At 44.0% G+C, this 21,788-nt stretch overlaps 1 long non-coding RNA gene across 1 annotated transcript; it reads left to right on the top strand.

The window, feature by feature from the left end:
- Positions 1 to 2,426: 2,426 nt before the first annotated feature.
- On the top strand, positions 2,427 to 21,446 carry LOC143750212 (uncharacterized). Its single transcript, XR_013207165.1, has 3 exons — positions 2,427 to 2,539; positions 19,858 to 19,999; positions 21,002 to 21,446. It is a non-coding gene; the product is annotated as an uncharacterized LOC143750212 (long non-coding RNA).
- Positions 21,447 to 21,788: the final 342 nt, after the last annotated feature.

Genomic DNA, 21,788 nt, shown 5'->3' with positions numbered 1-21,788 from the left:
TCACAAAAAAATGAAAATGCTGCACTCAGATGGACCTGTTCCAGAAGGATTCACAGCACAGTCTTCCAATTCTAGGAACTGTCGATAGATGAGTTTGTCATCAACACATCAGAGAGGGACAGATGTATAAAGATGAACAATAAGATACTATTGGTTCAGAATATAATTGTCTTTGAGGGTGAGGGATATATTGTCTGCAAAGAATATGGACGATTATCCCATTGAGTCCACAGATTTGGGAATTTGTTTTGTGTCAGATCTGTCACCAAAGCTGATGTGCTTAACATTAGATACCAAAATGCAGAAGTGCGTCCGGTTGCCTGTGGAGGTTGGATTTGTTGTCATTCCACTTCTTCATGCAGACCCATTCTAAATGTCATTCATAGCGTGGTGTTTTGGTAGTCTTTAAATCTGAATTTTAGATAGTCCAATCTTTTTCAAATTGAATTAATTTATGTGCAGATTGGCATCACAATTAGACAGCAGTGACAGAGTCCTGCCCTTGGGTTATTTAGTAGGTGTGTACCATATTTATACTTCTAATAACTTGGTTCTGAAACATGTGTTAAGGACATTTATGTGCTCTTAAACCATCATTCACCTTTTAAAGCCTTATTATGATTATCATAAAAATTACTTCTAATTATGTTCATTTGTTTAAATTAAAAAAAGTGCAAAAGTTACTGTTCATACACTTAATGTTAGTTACTTTGTGCCTCTTTCTGTTCTAGGTCATGTTTTACATCATAGGTTCTCAAAGTGCGGCCCGCGGGCCAATGGCAACCCGTGGAAACATTTCTGGCGGCCCGCGATAACATCTGAAAAACATCTGTAAAACTGTTAACTTTACATTGCTTTGAAAAAATTAATCTATCCGTTTAGCGGCCGAAAACAGCACCGCAAATCCCATTGCAATTTAAAAGGGTATGTTGACCAAGTAATCAATATCAGTGTGACTTAATGACAAGCTTATTAATAGCCACGCTTCCATTAACTTTCAAATTTTTCGCTGGCGCGAACACTTGCATTTTCCTATCAACAGTGGAAACAACTTAAATACTTTCTGAATCATTTCTGGTCATACAGAAAATAATAATACATTATTCGCAACTACTTTTATTTGTGTAAACTCATAATAACAAGAAAACATTGTGCTTTTGTAAAATAAAATAAAACAATCAGTAGCTAGCCTACGCGCTTTCATGATCTCCGTGAACTGGAGCGCGAGAACTGAAACAATATAACCTATGTAGGCGAAAGCTTGAAATGTCCACTTTTAAACAAATTCGAATCGAAAGCAATACCTTCTGATTATGTAGTTCGTATGAAAGGTGCATTCCTCTCTAAAAGCGCATCTGCTTAACAGCGGAGATAGAGATATGTTTTTAGCCGACACTTAGAAAACAATAATTAATAAACAATTAAAATGCCTCGCTGTTTTTTCAGACACATTTATTATCATTCGCCTATAACTCACCTATAAATCACCTTTCTGTGGGCTGTGGTTCCAGAGACACAGGCTATAGCCTATATGGCTCTTCTCATTCAGCACTGCGGGAAAAATATAAATTCCAGGTTCTAATTTGGCCTTGGAAAACCAGTAAAATCGACATGTTTTCCATATTAATTTGTGAATATTTTAAATGTTTAATAAAGGGGCAAAAAGTAGGCTAATTTAAAAAAAAATCTGAAAAAGTCTGTCGATATTTACTGTTTTGCGCAGCAGTTGCTGTTGCCAGTTCAAATTAAAATGTTGGTTTTTCAACTTTGCGTTTTAAAAAGACAACAACCGTTAATTTTTCGTTTTTCAGTTACGGTAAAAAAAAATAGATAATAATAGCGCAAAACATTTGCGAAAATCTGCAATAATGGAAACGCGACTGACAGGCAATGATAGATATGAATGACGATGACTTGTTTGGTAAGCTTCTATTTGAAAAGTTTCTGTAAAAAAAAAACTCGCCAGGTTTTGCCTCAGTTATGAATTAAAATGTGTTTATTGCAATAAATGTAAACTGTAGAGATGCAATCTGTTCATTAAAATTATTTCAAATGGGGTTTTTTTTTCAGTTTTTTTTCTTTTCTCCCCCGCCCCTTTGGTGGCCCTCAGTTCAATGTTGGGTTACTAAATTGGCCCTCACCAATGAAAACTTTGAGAACCCCTGTTTTACATTGTAGAGTTTTTAGAAACCCAAGTTGTTGAAGTGGTACCAGCACTTTGGGTTGGAAAGAAAATATATGTCAATGGTCAGCTCAATACAGACGTGATGAATTAGTAAAGGCCATACGAAGTGAGGGGCAACCTGTACACACGTGGGACACATATTGTGTTCAAATTTTATATAAAGCTGGCCTGCACATCACATATTATTATTTACCAATAGGCTCCACTAGTTTGAAAAAAAATCTAATGATATTTCTTTACAGCAACCTACAAAGCTGCTCGTCTAAAACTTCCTCAAGCAGAAACACAAACTGACCTTCAAACAGCAGAGGAAGAAGATGTGGATGACATTCCAAAGAAAAAGCGAAAAAGGCTGTAAGTATTAAAGTGCCATTCTACTACTATTGCTGTAAGCATAAAAATTATGTTTATTGCTTGTAATATGTTTTTGTTCCTCTTTAATATTTACTTGCTTTTATGTTTATGTTTTGAAGCTATATTCGTTTATATAAGCTACAATTTAAAAGTGTAATTTAAAGTGTAAAACTTATTTTTTAATGTGTAATTATTTTTAAAAAAGTTCTTATAAATTCAAACAGTATGTAATTCCATCAAAAACATATTTTGAGGGGACTCAATCATGATCATGAGGTGACTAAAGATTCCCAGTTCCCAGCCATATTATACAATGATTTATTGCTTGTCTTTGTTGAATAATACAGAAGATAAAGAATTTAAAAAACTAGTATATTAAATCGCATTATTAGTTAAAAAAAAACACACATTTAGATTATTTTCCAATATCGTTCGACTAACATTATCACATGTTCGGCCTCAAACTCTGACCATGATGACATTGTGTCACTACTAAAAGAGATTGAATCTGATCTTAGATTTGTTAGTGCATTAACATTTCAGCAAATGTTTAGACTGGTTGGGGGTGTAGTATGCTTGTAATAAATGCTTAGGGAAACCCTGGACATTGGCCTTAAATACAAGCTTAAATCTAAAAAAAAAAGGGTACAGCTGGGCAGATAAGGGCAGGAACACAAAGCATTGACGATTCTTAAGGGAAACAGTTGGGCAACTAGGAGATAGTGGTGACAGAAGCGAGAAACAGGCCAGGCAGGGAGGAACAGGAACAGCAGAAATTTGAGACATACCAGACTAGACTGAGACTGATCTGTGAAATTGATTAAAATAAATTTTGATTTTATTTTCTGTGCCCCCTGACAAGACCAAACATTCGCTTTGAGAGTGACGACAAAGATTTAGTCAAACAAACAGGATCGTTGCCTCCAGCTCCAAAGATAACTGGACCAAACTTTGCAATTGAGTCTGCAATAAAGAGAAGGGTTTGAAAGCTTGAAATCCCAAAGCAGATGACAAGTCCTGAGCCCAGACAGTCTGTGACAAGTCCTGAGCCCCGGCGTGCTGAAAAAAGCCCCGAACCCAGTCGGTCTATGAGAAGTTCTTAAGCACACCAGTCAGGAACAGTTACTTTAAGTGGTCTTGCTCGTAAGTGATTTATTAAATAAATCCTCATGTCTCTTTCTAGATTTGTTTTCACAGGTAAATACAATGTTTTATCTGTCAAAATTACGCAAATCACATGTTTGTCCCTATTTTTAGCTCTTCTGCATAGAATTCTTACAAATTAGGAAATGATGATAGATCAACTCAAAGTCATTCTGATGAACATGCAGAAAATGGGCGAACCTGCTCATGGGCAGGATCCCATCGACAGAGACTTACTGCCGCTGAAAGATCTTACCTCCCTGCTGGCTCTGGAAAAACGTCTGAGAGAATAGGCTGACCTCAAAAAAATGGTAACTAAAGGCCTAATTATGCTTCTGCGTCAACTCCACGGCGTAGCAACGCGGTCACTCCTACGGCGTCGTTGCCGTTTTATGGTTCTGCGTCAGGTTGAGTTGCATCGCGGTGCATCCGACCAATCACAGCCCTTGTGGTCTGCGTCGCCTCGACGCGTAGTTACAATTTTTTGGAGGTCGAGCTACGGCGGAGGGGTTCGCGGCGACACAGAGGGGTCTGCGGGGGTACGCCGTCGATTCGACGCAGAAGCATAAAACAGGCTTAACACGTTGCCTTACCAGCATATTGCATAAACTACTCCGACATACACACAATTTTACTAAACTTTAATTAGACAATATATTAATATTCCACTTTATGGGACCATGGAAAACTAAATTTGATATTTTAAACTGGGGATCATTGCGGTATTAGACTTGCAGCATTTTTGTTTTACTGTAGTGTAAAATCTTGTCTTTAAACCTCAAGGACACTGCAACTTCATGTTGTCAGTTGAATATGGAACTGTATCAGTGACTGTTACGTTCACCTAAAGCAAGGTGAAGCAACATAAAACTGGGGAGACCACACATGGAACTCAATTTAACAATTACAATTTAATTGACAAAACATACACAAGACAGTAACCATAAATCAAAAAATAAAGAAAAATAATTCATTCTGGAACTGAAGAGGAAAGAGCCAACGTCCCAGTCCAACTCTGTCAGTCCTTTTGTAATCGCCAACTCCTGACAAAATGCAATCAGCCAGTAATCCAGCACACCTGATCACCAGAGATTCACCACACCTGTTCCTGACGCTCCTCCAGGACATAGAACAACGCCACCTGGTGGAGAAAATACTAAAGACCATAACAGTGATAGATTGACAGTCCTACAATAGATAATAGGTTAAGAAAGCCAGTATCCAACAAAGAGCCAGCCAAGCGTGAAGTGATATAATGTATTTTTTTATGTTATTCTGAATTGGGTAACTGTGAGTAGTGTTTATATAAAACAGTATCCATGTTTTTTAAATGATCTTTTTTGGATTACTGCATTGAGCTTCATTGGAGGAGTTGATGTGGCATGATTTGGCGGGTTATGGGGCACTGTATTACCAACTCCCTTGGCAAACAACTTAACTGGCGTGGCATCAATGGCAAAACAGCTTTCCACAAACTGCAGCTGAAAGATGTCATTACTGGTAAGTGTTACAGTACATTGCATCTTCAGTCTAATAAATCCATTCTCTATTTCTTGCATGCTTGATACATATTTGCTCAAATTACGTAATTATTAAAAAAGGTTGATTAAAAAAAGTAAACACTTACATGCATACTTGCACAGGTATGACAGCCAGCAGTTTATCACTAAAAGCTTTATTGTGTCAACAATCCCAAACATAGCTGTACATCTCCACACGTGGAGCTCTCATACAATAAGAAATTAATGCAACAGGCAATCCATATTACCTGATGCATCCCTTACTAAAAAGAAGTATACTTTACAGTTAGGTCTGGGCGATAAAACGATAATGAAAATTATCGCAATATAATTTTTCTCAATAAAACAATATCAAGAGTTATGAGTTTTGATAAATGTTCGTTAATGTTTATGCGCCAGAAGCGGAACAAAACTCATTTGAACCTCGCGCCACACTGAACATTTATCCGCTCGGCTCAAAGTCCAAACTGCAGCGCAGCATTTATAATAATAATAATAATAATAATGCATTTTATTTAAAAGCGCCTTTCTGGACACTCAAGGTCGCTGTACAAAGTAAGACACCAGAATATGTCAAATTAATCAAGAGAATAAAATAAAACATAAAACATAGCACAAAAACAAGTAAACAGGACAATGGATGTTTCACAGTAAATAAGATATTTTGAACAGGTAAGTCTTGAGTATGGATTTGAATTCTGTGAGCGAGTTTGTTCCTAATGTGAGATGGAAGAGAGTTCCACAGTTTGGGTGCAGAGCAGCAGAAGGCTCTGCTCCCCATAGTACTGAGGTGGACAGAAGGAACAGAGAGATGAGTGGAAGAAGAAGATCGGAGAGTACGGGACAGGGTAACAACATGGAGGAGATCAGAGGTGTAAGGAGGAGCAAGATTATGGATGGCCTTGTAAGTAAGCACAAGAATTTTGAACTCAATTCTACGTTGAACTGGTAGCCAATGTAATTGTAGAAGAATAGGAGTAATATGGTGAGAGAAGGGAGGTTTGATTATAACACATGCTGCCGAATTCTGGACCAACTGAAGCTTATGTAGGGTTTTATGAGGGAGACCAAAAAGAAGAGAATTACAGTAGTCAATACGCAAAGTAACCAGGCTGTGATCAAGGATGGAAGGAGAGTCAATGGTAAGGGAGGGGCGGAGACGGTTGATATTACGGAGATGGAAATAAGCTGACCGTGTGATGCTATTAATGTGAGATTGAAAAGATAATGTACTGTCGAGGATGACACCCAGACTCTTAACCTGAGGGGAGGGGAAAACTGTGGTATCATCAATAAGGAGAGAAAAACTGTCAAATTTAGAGAGTGTATTTTTAGTGCCAATGACAAGAAGTTCTGTTTTATCAGTGTTCAATTTTAAGAAATTAGAACTGAACCAGGATTTCATTTTTTGTGTGCAGGAGATGAGGGAAGAGGGAGGAAATATGGAATTTGGTTTACTGGAAAGGTAGAGCTGGGTGTCATCCGCGAAAACAGGGCAATATTTTCCGTAGATTTAACATTCAATTTCAAAGTGGTAAAATGTATGTGATGAAGAGGAGTGGCCCCAGGACAGAGCCCTGTGGCACGCCTGAGGTAACTGGAGACAGCTGGGAACTAAAGGATTTTATAGTAATGAACTGAGTGCTGCCAGATAGGTAGGACTGAGACCAATGTAAAGGAGTGTTAACAATGCCAATGGAGGATAACCTATGAAGGAGAATGGAATGAGAAATTGTGTCAAAGGCTGCACTCAGATCAAGGAGAACCAGGATGGATAACAGATCAGAATCAGCTGCAATTAAAAGATCATTAGTTATATTGAGGAGTGCAGTTTCTGTGCTATGTAGTGGACAGAATCCAGACTGAAAAGGTTCATAGAGCGAGTTGTGGGTGAGGTAAGTGTGGAGTTGAGCAGCAACTATTTTTTCTAAAGTTTTAGAAATGAAGGGTAAATTAGAAATGGGACGAAAATTATTGAAAATATTTGGATCTGAACCAGGCTATTTAAGTATCGGAGTGACAGCAGCAGTTTTGAAGAGTGAAGAAACAATACCAGTTATAAGAGATTCATGTATAATGATGGAAATAAGGGGGAGCAGGGAGGGAAGGCAAGATTTAACCAAATTAGTGGGAAGGGGATCTAACAGACAGGTAGAAGGCTTTGACTTACGAATTGTTTCAGCGATCTCAGAGAGACTGGGAAGTTGAAAAATGGATAATAATTGTAATGGTTGGGGAGGATCATATGAGGAAAACGGAAGGATGTTAGGACCAATTTGACAATGGATGTTACGAGTCTTTTCATTAAAAAATGTCAAGAAGTCATTACAAGTGGCAGTAGAATACATGTGCAAAGGAAAAGAATCAGGTGGCTGGTGAATCTTATTAAGTATGGAATACAGTGACTTAGTGTTGCCTCTATTGGAGTTAATTAGACCAGAGTAATAATGTGATTTAGTTTTTGCGATTGAGTCCTTACATTACGATATATGAGCTTTATGCATTTCTTTATGGATAGCGAGACCAGTTTTCCTGTAAAGGCGCTCGAGCAGTCTGAATTTAGTTTTCAGAGTCCGGAGTTGAGGAGTGAACCAAGGAGCAGACGGAGTGAAAGAAACCGAACGAGATTTAACTGGAGCAAGAGAGTTTAAAATAAAAGCTAATTGATCATTATAGTGAGTAACCAGGTCATCCGGTAAGGAGTTTATCAGATCAGATGTGTTTATTTGCTGAATGGTCTTGATCACACGACCACTAAACAGCGCTGTGAGATCCAGTGAGAAGCGCTTGAATTCAGCGAAGAACACAAATGTCTCAGTGATGTAAGATATTAGCTCAAAGAGGAAATATTAATACTAATCCATAATTACCAATTATGATTAATTATTAATATTTGGGTCAGTTAATTAGATTAACTTTGAGGTAAGCCAAATTAATATCACAATCAATTAATCAGTTCTAACGAACTCTTTGATTATTCATTTATTCTAAAGAAAATGTATCTTTCATGGTCACTAAAAAATAATTATTCCTTATCACGTACGCAATTAGAGCATGTAACAAGATCAAGATCGTAAAAGGGACTTTGTATGTATGCAGTGAATCAGAACCAAATACATAAAGTGCATACGTTTTATTAACTAAATCATAAATATGAATAACTAAACAAACATTCATACATATATAGGTAAAGGGGTGAGTGATGTGGAACCGGAAACAGGAAATAGAACTATGGAGCAAGATCTATTTCCGTATGAAAAGAACCATCAGATTATTTCAGAACAAATCATTAAATTTATATACTTGCAAGTCGGTTGCAGTGGATATAATTTTTGAAGTGGTTGAAATTGGAGTGTGTTGATGGGTCCTTGAGTGTCAAAGTCCTTGGTGCAAGTTGCCATCGTGTGGTTCCGACGCTGTTGTAAGTCGGAGCTCGCATGGTGACCTCGGTCACATGGCTGTTGTAGGTGCCTGGCCTGCTGAGGGCACGCTGGACGTTCCGTGGCATCCTGGAGTGCCGAGAAGGCCAAAAGTTGATGATTGGCCGTTCAGTGATGGTTGGTTTGCAGTTTTCTTCTTGGTTGGATTTAAGAAAGGCAGTCTGACTCGGCCTGCAGGGCCCAGTGGGGGGGAAGGGGTGCCACCGTACACCGTGCCACCTCACGCCTTCGTCCAGAGGTGCCACCGTACATGGACCAGAGCCCGTGAGACTCTGCTCCAGGTGGGGGCGCGCACCAAGGCTAAGGCCGATCGCCACCGGTCAAAGCCTCCCGTATATGTCGTGGGTCAAAAGTTGTGGCTTTCAACCAAGAACATTCCGCTCCACTCCGTGTCTAATAAGCTTGCTCCCAAATTCATTGGCCCATTCCCTGTCACCAAAATCCTTAGTCCGGTGGCACTCTGACTCAAACTTCCTCCGGCGTACAGGAGAATTCACGCCGCCTTTCATGTTTCCAAATTGAAACCTGTATTTCATTCTCACCTTAATCTGCCGGCCCCGGTTCCTCCACCGCCGCGCCTCGTAGATGGGGAACCCACGTATTCGGTCAATCGTATTCTGGACTCGAGACGGTGGGGACGCGGATTTCAGTATTTGGTGGACTGGGAGGGTTACGGTCCGGAAGAGAGGAGTTGGGTTCCTGCAAGGGACATACTGGATCACTCCCTGATTGATGATTACAATCAACAGGTAAGGAGTTCTGGGAGCGCCAGGAGGCGCTCCTAGAGGGAGGGGTACTGTCACGGTTTATGAAATTGCTGTTTCCTTCTTTCATGTGGATGTTGTGTGTGTGTGTTATGCGTGTCGGCGGCAGCGCTGATCACCACCTCTGATCTTCACCAGCTGCGGCTCATCAGCACGCCAGCTGCAGTCGATCAGCGCGCCCTATTTAATCCTTCTGTTTTCATCTTGTCTTTGTCAGTTCGTTGTTGGATGTTCCTGAGTTCCCGCTTGTCTCCTGTTCTCCGTGTTCCCGCCTGTCTCCTGTTCTGTTGGTTCTCGCTTGTCCAGGCACTTCGGTTCGTCTCATCTATTCCTCTGATTCCCATTCACTCGGATTACGGACCATTTCCTCGTTTCACCTCATCTGCCGGTTGTAACTGGAATTACCCACGCCGTCCCTGTGCTACCAAGTGCCTTTACCTGGACATTCTGATCATTCATCTGTGTTCTCAATAAACTACCTTTTTCCTTGCATTTGAATCCTTCCTCTCTTTATCTCGTAAAGGCGCTCCTAGAGGGAGGGGTACTGTCACGGTTTATGAAATCGCTGTTTCCTTCTTGTCTCATGTGCATGTTGTGTGTGTGTGTTATGCGTGTGGGCGGCAGCGCTGATCACCACCTCTGATCTTCATCAGCTGCGGCTCATCAGCACGCCAGCTGCAGTCGATCAGCGCGCCCTATTTAATCCCTCTGTTTTCATCTTGTCTTTGTCAGTTCGTTGTTGGATGTTCCTGAGTTCCCGCTTGTCTCCTGTTCTCCGTGTTCCCGCCTGTCTCCTGTTCTGTTGGTTCTCGCTTGTCCAGGCACTTCGGTTCGTCTCATCTATTCCTCTGATTCCCATTCACTCGGATTACGTACCATTTCCTCGTTTCACCTCATCTGCCGGTTGTGACTGGAATCCCCCAAGGCGTCCCTGTGCTACCAAGTGCCTTTACCTGGACATTCTGATCATTCATCTCTGTTCTCAATAACCTACCTTTTTCCTTGCATTTGAATCCTTCTTCTCTTTATCTCGTAACAGTGTTCTTTCATTGGGTGTTTAAGAAAAGAATCTTCAAGATTCTTATAATTCTAATGCGTCACAAAGTTAGCAAAATGTAATGTAAATTAACAAATTGGGACGCAGATTGGAGTTTATAGAGACCAAATACGCCACACATCTGATTTTGATAAACATAGTAAGCAACAAAGTCTGAAAATCATGAGGTTGGAAAATTAGATACATGTCTACACATTTCTCAAGAGGTTATACATAGAATATATATGATTAATAGGGTTTATCTCTCCTTCTCAGCGATAATTAAGTGACAGTAACGTTTTGGTTGGTTGTATAATCGAATATATATATATTAAAGTACATACATAATGCTACACAAGCCAGTAAATCATTCACACAGTTTCTGGGATTCATGTTCATTTCTAGATCAGTTCATTTCTGATTAATACAGCGTAGTCTGCATGGAAGATTGTCTCTGCCTCCTCATTGTCCTTCTCTTGCAAATTCTTTTTGATCGTAAAACCCTCTGTGTTTCCTGTAACAAGACACCGTCCTGCCAGTATGTCAGCTTTACTTGGGCTGTTAACTTTTGGTGAAAATTTCATTGTGAGTTTGCTGGATTATTCATTAAATAAATTAATTGTGTTTGTCCGATTTTTCCAGACGCTACAGTGATTTAAACCAGTTTAAAGGCAGATGAAACAGCGCTGACAAACAGGAGAAACACTGTGTGCAACGATACAGTCAGAAGTCTTTTCCGTCTACAAATTCCCATCATTTACCATGGATTTACTGTAAGGTTAGCCTAGTAATATTAACTGCACAATGAAATGTGAGATATACATATTGAACTGTATTATATTATTAATATAGACAATGTATTAAAGGACTAATGGAATATAATTACCGTATTTAATAACGTATTTAGGCTACTGTTTTTCATACAAATACCATAGAAACCATAAAGTTACATTTTGCCATGATAGTGAGGTGCTACAGGCTATGCCTGGTTTTATCTGTAGTTATTATGGTCTAAATGCATGATACTGGATGACCAATGGTTAATTATAATAAAACTCAAACAGTCAGAATTACATTTTACCAAATAAAAATGAGGTTTTTCTATTAAACATGCTTTTGATTGCGCCATTAGTGCGAATATCACAACAGAAGGCAAATAGAAAATCACTCACAGCTCGATTAAATAACTTCAGCTTTAATAAGCATTAAAGGACAAGTTCGGTATTTTACAATAAAGTCCTGTCTACTTCACTACATGCTATGTCCACTCTGCAGGTCTACCAGGCCCAGATGCTCAGAGACATGCACGAGGGTAGGACAGACCCAGGGCTCTTTGATGAGCTGCGCGCCGCTACCGACCTTGCCATCCGGGGCGACGAAGGTTACCGCGCGCTCCCTGGGTCTGGTGATGTCCACAGCTGTGGTCCAGGAGAGACATCTGTGGCTGAACCTGGCTGACATGCGGGACGCAGAGCAGACCCGTCTGCTTAACGCCCCCTTGTCCCAGGGCGGCCTCTTCGGCGGTGCAGTTGAAGATTTTGCCCAACAGTTTTCAACTGCCCAGAAACAGACCGAGGCCATCAAACATATTCTGCCCCGCCGGCCCGCTGCTGCCTCCACCCAGCCGGCCGGGCAGACGCCTCGACCTGTTTCCCGCCGAGGGCGCCTGCGGCTCCCGCCCCTCCCGCCCAGCCACGCAGCAGCCTCCACCCAGGGCAGGTCGCGGAGGAAGCCGCAAGAAGGCGCCTCAGCCCTCTCCTGCCCCGCCCCCCGCTAAACGCCGGGCCAAGCGGCGCTCCTGAGACGGGCTGCTCAGGGATGATGGTTGTTTCTCAGGAGGTGGTAGCAGGACCACTCCTTCCCCCGGTGGAGGGCCGGGGGAGAATCTTTTGTTCTCCACTCCCCGCTGCTCACCCACGGGTGGGCAGCACCCTAATGTGGTTAAAGACAGAAACAATCCACTCTTCCCTGAGCTCACAGAGTTCTCGGGCGACACAGAGCGCCGCCCACAAGCCGTGCTCTCCTCGCCCCCCTCTGTCCCAGAGGCGGTTGACACGGCGTGCCTTCCATAGACCGCTTCGCCCTTGTCCCCCTCTGTCGCCAGACCCCTGGCAGAGCAGCCTGGTCCTCCCCTGGCCCCCTCTGCCAGGGCGCGGTTGCTAACTGTGCCCCCACACCGCACATCTGCGCAAGGTCAGGGAGGACGAGGAGCAGGTCATCCTGGTTGCCCCTTACTGGCCCAACCGGACCTGGTTCCCCGAACTAGTACTCCTCGCGACAGCATCTCCCTGGCCGATCCCTCTGAGGAAGAACCTTCTTTCTCAGGGACGGGGCACCCTATGGCACCCTCGTCCCGATCTCTGGAACCTCCACGTGTGGCTCCTCGACGGGACGAGGCAGGTTTGAGTTCCCTACCACCAGTGGTGGTGGCTACCATCGCTTCCGCTAGGGCGTCGTCCACGAGACACGTCTATGCGTTGTAGTGGAACCTCTTCGTCAGCTGGTGCTCTTCTCACTGAGAAGACCCCCGGAGATGCTCGATCAGCGTTGTGCTTTCCTTCCTTCAACAGGGGCTGGAGCGAAGGCTGTCTCCCTCCACCCTGAAGGTCTATGTTGCCGCTATTGCCGCACACCATGACCTCATCGAAGGTAAGTCGGTGGGGAAGCACGACCTGGTCATCAGGTTCCTGAGAGGAGCAAGGAGACTAAATCCGCATCGCCCTCCTCTCGTTCCCTCTTGGGACCTCTCAGTGGTTCTAACTGCCCTGAAGAGTGCTCCGTTTGAGCCACTGCAATCAGTCGAGCTTAAATTCCTGTCTATGAAGACAGCGCTCCTGGTTGCTCTGGCCTCCATCAAGAGGGTAGGGGACCTGCACGCATTCTCCGTTGACAAAGCGTGCCTGGAATTCGGGCCGGCTTACTCTCACGTGATCCTGAGACCCCGGCCTGGATATGTGCCCAAGGTTCCTACCACTCCCTTCCGGGACCAGGTGGTGAACCTGCAAGCGCTGCCCCCGGAGGAGGCAGACCCAGCCTTGGCACTGCTCTGTCCAGTACGCGCTCTCCGCGCCTATATAGACAGGACGCAGTGTTTCAGGACCTCAGACCAGCTCTTTGTCTGTTATGGTGGGAAGCTGAAGGGAAAGGCTCTCTCCAAGCAAAGGTTGTCTCACAGGACAGTGGAGGCCATTGCTTTGGCATACCAGCAGCAAGGTCGACCGTGCCCCCTTGGTGTGACTGCTCACTCCACCCGGAGTGTGGCATCCTCTTGGGCTCTAGCGCATGGCGCCTGGCTAACAGACATCTGCAGAGCTAAAGGCTGGGCGACACCTAACACATTCGCCAGATTCTACAATCTCCGAGTGGAGCCAGTGTCCTCTCATGTACTCGCTTCAACCAGCTAGTACTGAACCCGCTCAGGTGTCTTCGCTTGCTCGCCATTTCACTCCACGGACTGGATACGTGCGATATTCTCCTCAGGTGAGCTTCCCCGAAAGCCCTGAGTTCCTCCAGCACTCCTGACGTTGGCGCCAGTGTCTAATGCCTGTGCGTCGGCTAGGTGCCTCCCGTGTGCATGGTCCCTCCCCTAAGCGACCCCCACATGTGTATTTCCACTGTAAGCCTCTCGGAGCATGTGTCTTTCCCTTGGCAAGCCACCTTGCCACCCCTGGGGTTGAAATTTTCCACCTGCGGCTGGATACCCCAGTGTTCTCCATATGCTCCTTCGGGTCATATGTGTATTCTCTAAGTCCCCCCCCCCCCCCCCCCTCCTGGTTGTCATTAATTGTAGTGATCGACCGATATTGATTTTTTTATAACCGATACCGATTATTTGCATGTTTATGTGCTCGATAACCGATATGCAGAACCGATATTTATTTACTGTTATACTTGTGTTTTTGACACAATTATTACAACACAAATGAACAAACCATTTTATTTATAACAATCACTCCCTCCTATATAATATATAACATATATAATATAATCAATCCCTCCTATATAATATATAATATCCCTCCTATATAATATATAAATATAAAACTTTATATTTATACACAAATGAATAGAGGGGTCTGAGTCCAAAAAATAAAGTGCCTTTGTTTAAAAATAAAAGCTTTGATGAGGTAAAAAATAAAGCACAAAAATTATTCTAACATACTGGGGGGGAAATAATCTAAATTACATGAATTTTAGTAGCTATTTTAGTAGTGTAACTTAATACTCCCAGTTAAGCAGAACTTGTCACGACACACACACAGGGAAACAGTAGATCCAAATGCAGTATGTTTAATGGGTAATCCGTACACGTAATCCAGTCCAGGCAAGGGTCAAACACCGTAAAAGCAATCCAAGAACAAAACAACAAAAACGAGAAACGAGCAGAAACAAACCTCAGAAGTGTGGGGACATAAAATACAACGACTCCGTACACATACTAACACAGACAGGGAATATATACACACACATCTAACAAGACTAACAATGAACAGCTGGGAACAATAATGACGGGGAACAGCTGAGTGCAATGAACTGATGAGTGACAGTGACAGACAGAATGCTGGGAAATGAAGTCAATAGTGAAGGACACCGTGATAACGAGGACCTCTAGTGGACACCTGGGGAACACAAACCCAACACTGTGACATAACCCCCCCTCTACGGAGCGGCTACCAGACGCTCCAAGACAAAACACACAACACAAGAGTTCAGGAGGGAGGTGGAATGGTGGAGGATCAGGGGGAGGGATGGGGGGCCAGGTCCATGAAAGGGAACAGAAACAGGGGGTGATGGTTTAGCCGGGGGCCAGGGCGAAGCAGACAGTCCATCGGGCGGCCAGGGCGAAGCAGACAGTCCATCGGGCGGCCAGGGCGAAGCAGACAGTCCATCGGGCGGCCAGGGCGAAGCAGACAGTCCATCGGGCGGCCAGGGCGAAGCAGACAGTCCATCGGGCGGCCAGGGCGAAGCAGACAGTCCATCGGGCGGCCAGGGCGAAGCAGACAGTCCATCGGGCGGCCAGGGCGAAGCAGACAGTCCATCGGGCGGCCAGGGCGAAGCAGACAGTCCATCGGGCGGCCAGGGCGAAGCAGACAGTCCATCGGGCGGCCAGGGCGAAGCAGACAGTCCATCGGGCGGCCAGGGCGAAGCAGGCGACCCTTCGGGCGGCCAGGGCGGTGAAGACCCCTCGGGCGGCCAGGGCGGTGAAGACCCCTCGGGCGGCCAGGGCGGTGAAGACCCCTCGGGCGGCCAGGGCGGTGAAGACCCCTCGGGAGGCCAGCGCGGTGAAGACCCCTCGGGCGGCCAGGGCGGTGAAGACCCCTCGGGCGGCCAGGGCGGTGAATACCCCTCGGGCGGCCAGGGCGAGGGCGACCATGGCACAGGAACAGCAACAGACCTCGGCTCATGAACAGACACCGGCTCATGCACTGGAACAGGCACTGGCTTTGGAACAGACATTGGCTCCAGCTCTGGAACAGGTACTGGCTCTGCCTCCGGCTCTGGAACAGGCACTGGCTCTGCCTCCGGCTCTGGAACAGACACTGGCTCTGGAGCAAGCACTGGCTCTGTCTCCGGCTCTGGAACAGGCACTGGCTCTGCCTCTGGAGCAGCAGCCACCGGCTCAGGAACTGCAAACACCGGCTCAGGAACAGTCACTAGAACAGACATGGTCACAAGGACAGACACAAACACAGAAACAAGCGCTGACTCTGGAACAGACATTGGCTCCAGCTCTGGAACAGGCCTTGGCTCTGCCTCCGGCTCTGGAACAGGCACTGGCTCTGCCTCCGGCTCTGGAACAGCAGACACTGGCTCCGGCTCTGGAACAGACACTGACTCTGCCTCCGGCTCCGGAACGGGCACTGGCTCTGCCTCCGGCTCCGGAACAGGCACTGGTTCTGCCTCTGGCTCTGGAACAGGCATTGGCTCTGCCTCCGGCTCTGGAACAGGCACTGGCTCTGCCTCCGGCTCTGGAACAGGCATTGGCTCTGCCTCCGGCTCTGGAACAGGCACTGGCTCTGCCTCCGGCTCTGGAACAGCAGACACTGGCTCCGGCTCTGAAACAGGAGACACTGGCTCCGGCTCTGGAACAGCAGACACGGGCATGTCCAGGATCCGAGCCAGACGCTCCAGATAGTCCGTAAGTGCCTTGGCGGCCACACAAATGGGCATTTCCGGATCTGTCTCTGACTGGGCAGACTGGACGTGCTCAGTCTCTGACTGGGCAGACTGGACGTGCTCAGTCTCTGACTGGGCAGACTGGACGTGCTCAGTCTCTGACTGGGCAGACTGGACGTGCTCAGTCTCTGACTGGGCAGACTGGACGTGCTCAGTCTCTGACTGGGCAGACTGGACGTGCTCAGTCTCTGACTGGGCAGACTGGACGTGCTCAGTCTCTGACTGGGCAGACTGGACGTGCTCAGTCTCTGACTGGGCAGAATGGACGTGCTCAGTCTCTGACTGGGCAGACTGGACGTGCTCAGTCTCTGACTGGGCAGACTGGACGTGAACAGTCTCTCGCTGGGCAGACGTGACGTGAACAGTCTCTCGCTGGGCAGACGTGACGTGAACAGTCTCTCGCTGGGCAGACGTGACGTGAACAGTCTCTCGCTGGGCAGACGTGACGTGAACAGTCTCTCGCTGGGCAGACGTGACGTGAACAGTCTCTCGCTGGGCAGACGTGACGTGAACAGTCTCTCGCTGGGCAGACGTGAACAGTCTCTCGCTGGACAGACGGGACGTGAACAGTCTCTCGCTGGGCAGACGTGACGTGAACAGTCTCTCGCTGGGCAGACGGGACGTGAACAGTCTCTCGACCACCTCCTCCACTGCGACCTCCACGGGTCCCGCGAAACTTGACTAATCGGGTCCCCTTAAATAACTCCCTTCTCTCCCGCTCGGTAGCTGGGGAGGAGATGTTAAAAAACATACCGCTGGATCTGAGTTGACGGAGTCGTTCTGTCACGACACACACACAGGGAAACAGTAGATCCAAATGCAGTATGTTTAATGGGTAATCCGTACACGTAATCCAGTCCAGGCAAGGGTCAAACACCGTAAAAGCAATCCAAGAACAAAACAACAAAAACGAGAAACGAGCAGAAACAAACCTCAGAAGTGTGGGGACATAAAATACAACGACTCCGTACACATACTAACACAGACAGGGAATATATACACACACATCTAACAAGACTAACAATGAACAGCTGGGAACAATGATGACGGGGAACAGCTGAGTGCAATGAACTGATGAGTGACAGTGACAGACAGAATGCTGGGAAATGAAGTCAATAGTGAAGGACACCGTGATAACGAGGACCTCTAGTGGACACCTGGGGAACACAAACCCAACACTTTGACAGAACTAGGTTGTAGTGTAGAAAACGGAGTCTTTCAGCATTGTGCTCTGTAAGCCTGCTTCGTTTGTTTTCATAAATGGTAAATAAATCAAATTACAATAAAAACATTTATATTATTACAATATATAATTTATATCTAAATTATACATATAATTTATAAGCATCAGCAGCAACAATGTTAACAATAGGCAAAATAAATGTTAAAAGTCTAATGTTTTCATATGGAGAAAATAATTGGCAGGGGTCATATCACCTTTGCAGAAATGTAATTCATTTTAAACAGTTTTAGAAGGTTTATGTGCCGTTTAATAGGTTTAAACTAAGAGTGAGGAATAATTCACTGGGTAATATTAATTCACTGAATATTAGCTGGAATATAACATTGTCAGGAAAGTAACAAACAAAACAGCATATACATCATTGCATTTTCCAACTAGTATGTTATTAATTATTAAGAATATTTTTGTAGGTCTAGATCATGAAATGCTTTCTGACAAAGTGCTGTTTATCTATGCGCATTTTCACAGAACTATAACTTAGGCTACTCAACCGCGATCGCGCGTGCAGATAATGAATAATTAATTTCCACAAAGCGGTATATTTAGATGTGTATAAGCGAAATAATTGCTATGTAGTAAATGATAATATAATCTAGGGAGTTTAAACAAGATAATCTTGTCAAAAGTTTCATTCAGTGTTCCTGATCATAAACCCAGCGAGTGCTCAGCAATATGAACGAACTTTTTTTCGAGTCTAATGGTGAGCAAATACAACAGATAAAGAATTAAATTCAGCGCTTTTATTTTCAACATGCACTCATTCATGTCTGTTTTATTTAATTCATGTAAAGTTTCGTCTTTATTGGGGCAGGACATGGCGGATTATGCTAGGCTACGTGACTCCATGAGTTCGTCTGAATTTGTTAGAACCAAGCTGCATAAACTATATCAGGCATTTATGTCTCAAACCTCATTTCTGCATGCCTGTTATGTTAAATAAAGTTGAATAATTAAAGCAAAGCGGGTAGAACATATACTTTACGTGTGCACAGAGTTGTTGTTGACTTATCTCCTCAGACGCGGGCCGCAATGGCGGAATTCTCAAAACGGCCACAAGATGGCGCCGTTTATCGGCAAATCCGATATTACAAAACCGATACCTGATTATGGGAAAATGCTTAAATATCGGGAAAAATATCGGTAAACCGATACATCGGTCGATCACTAATTAATTGCATACTTCCCCTAGCTTGGGATATGCTTCCCAGTGTACCTTGGTATTCCTGTGTTAAATGGAGTCCTTCGTCCGGTCTCGACAGGGATCTCGATTTACGAAGGGCACTGGAAGACAGCTGAGAAGGTGGCGTGATTAGACTGGTAACCCCATTCGTCGTCATCCGACGTAACTCGGAGTGACAACGAAAGGGAACGTCTACGGTTACGCATGTAACCCTCGTTCCCTGAGTAGGGAACGGAGACGTTACGTCTGCCTGCCACTTTCCGCTGTACCGCGGGGATCGCCTGAGCTCAGTCTTGGCTCCTCAGCGAAGAAACATATCTGCTTGCTACCGGCTTCCTCCATTTTATACCCACGAGGTGGGGCGGAGTCACGCCATGCAAATTCCGCAGACCCATGGCATTTCTTTGCCATTGGCTCGTTTTGTAATACTCGAAGTTGATAGGCTTTGTTTCGATTAAATGTATTATTAACAATTAATTGATCGTCGATTAATCGTTGACATCCCTAGTGATGGATGATTAAGGGAATTTGGCCTTTGTGTTTCCTCATATTTAAACTCCTCTGAAACAAGAAATCATAGCTATACAATTCCGTGTTCCTAGTCACCATGATTTGCTAAAAAATAAAAAAAGGTTACACTTGTGCCTTTAGGCCATCTGGTAACAAAGAATGTCCTTGTCCGTGGCCAAAATGTTCTTTACAGTGGGACTGGCAAAGTATGCACTTGGATAATGCTTGTCTTCCTGCTAATTGTGTCCTAACATTTGAAAAGTTGTCTAATCCATCCTTGCATTTACAGTGTTATTTATTTTTAGGAACTGTCAGAAACAATAGACTGACAGCTGCGGCCACCGATCAAGAAATTGAAACATTTATAAAAAAAATGGCTTCATCTGTCAAGTGACCGAGACGGAGGGAGAAGAGAAAGGGATAAATGGAGGAGGTCCCAAGACACCTGTAAGTCAGTTACATTGTGTTTTTGCTATATGTGTATAATACCATGGTCTGTCTGAATACTTGATTCTGATTGGCTGCAAGGTATACATTTAAACATTGCTAAAAACTGTAACATTAGTTAAAGGGTTAGTTCACCCAAAAATGAACATTCTGTCAGTAATTACTCATGTTGTTCCAAACCCGTAAGACTTCCGTCCATCTTCGGAACACAAATGAAGATATTTATGATGAAATCTGAGAGCTGTCTCACTCCTCCATAGGCTTCTAAGGGATTGAAACTTGCTCACCCAGAAAACGTATTGAAAACATCGTTAAAATAGTGGCTCAATCTTAAGTTTATCAAACGACGAGAATACTTGTGCGCAAAAAAAACCCAAAATAACGATTTTATTCCACTATTCATTTCCTTCTCTCTGGGCCTCTAGTTTTTTCATTTAGTGTTTAAGCTTAGCCCGTCTGTGTTGCACGCCACACGCATCACACACATGACCAGCATCAGCCAATAGTGAGCCTATGTGGTGACGTGCAACACAGACGCACTGCGTTAAAACACTATGTGAAAAAACTCGAGGCCCAGAGAGAAGGAAATGAATATTGGAATAAAATCGTTATTTTTAGGTTTTTTTGCGCACAACAAGTATTCTCGTCGCTTGATAAACTTAATATTGAGCCACTGTAGTCAGTTGGACTATATTAACGATGTCTTTAATAACTTTTCTGGGCCAGCAAGTATCAGTCCCTTAGAAGCCTATGGAGGAGTGATCCAGCTCTCAGATTTAATCAAAAATATCTTAATTTGTGTTCCGAAGATGAACGAAGGTCTTACGGGGTTGGAACAACATGAGGGTGAGTAATTACTGACAGAATTTTCATTTTTGGGTGAACTAACCATTTAAGGCCTTAGAGTTACCAAACTGTTTAATGCACTGGTAGTTCTAGTCCATTTTGTAAAATCAGCATTTTGTTACTGAGTCAACAGTTTTTTTTGTGTATCCAATAAAGGCTTGCAAGATTGCCATGATGACGCAGATCGGCCCAGTCAAGGAGGTCAAATTCTTTCATTTTGGATGGCTCCATTTGTCAATGTTTTCTAGTGTGTTTACTTCTGCGTTGTCTGTTTTTTTGGGGTTTTTTTTGATGACCAACTTGAAACATGTTTTGTTTTTTGTTTAGTTCTAAGATGCTTTATATGCACATATTTTGTGTTTGTTTATTATTAGTATTTTTTTTTTAGATTGATTTCCAGTTTTGAAAATGGAAACTTGCACTTGGTTAGACAATATTAATAAATAATGCAAATGTTCTCAGAAATGTGTTTAAATCTTCTGTTGTAACTTCTCTTAACATAAAAAATTGGGCATTTTTAAATTTCTCTTTAGTGTATATTTCTCTTAGTGTCAGTGATATGGCTCAGCATGCACACACAAAAACACACGGTTATGGTTTATTTATGTAATTCTTGGCTAACATGTGGCTGAACAAATGGCCTGCTTGTGGACCAGATCTGGCAAATAGGAGTGCATTGCAAAAGTGCCACCATTCCATGCTGTTTGAGGAATGTTGGGAAAGACCAGGGTTTGTATAAAAATCAACTGTGGCCAGGTGTGGTTTATTTGGTTTGTTGTTGGGTTACAATGCCGCATGTCAGCCATAAAAAAACAAATGAAGCAGAACTGGCTCACATCTGGCCCAGGCACCAAAATTTCTGTGGCACAGATCTGGCCCACACTTGACACTTTCTTCACACATACCTTTTGAACTGTAAACTGTTGGCCAGTTCTTCTTCATT

Source organism: Siphateles boraxobius, unplaced genomic scaffold, assembly GCF_051911475.1.
Source record: "Siphateles boraxobius isolate OS27281-9 unplaced genomic scaffold, OSU_SipBor_1 1, whole genome shotgun sequence".
NCBI classification, from domain to species: Eukaryota; Metazoa; Chordata; class Actinopteri; order Cypriniformes; family Leuciscidae; genus Siphateles; species Siphateles boraxobius.
This window is presented reverse-complemented; position numbering and strand designations above follow the sequence as displayed.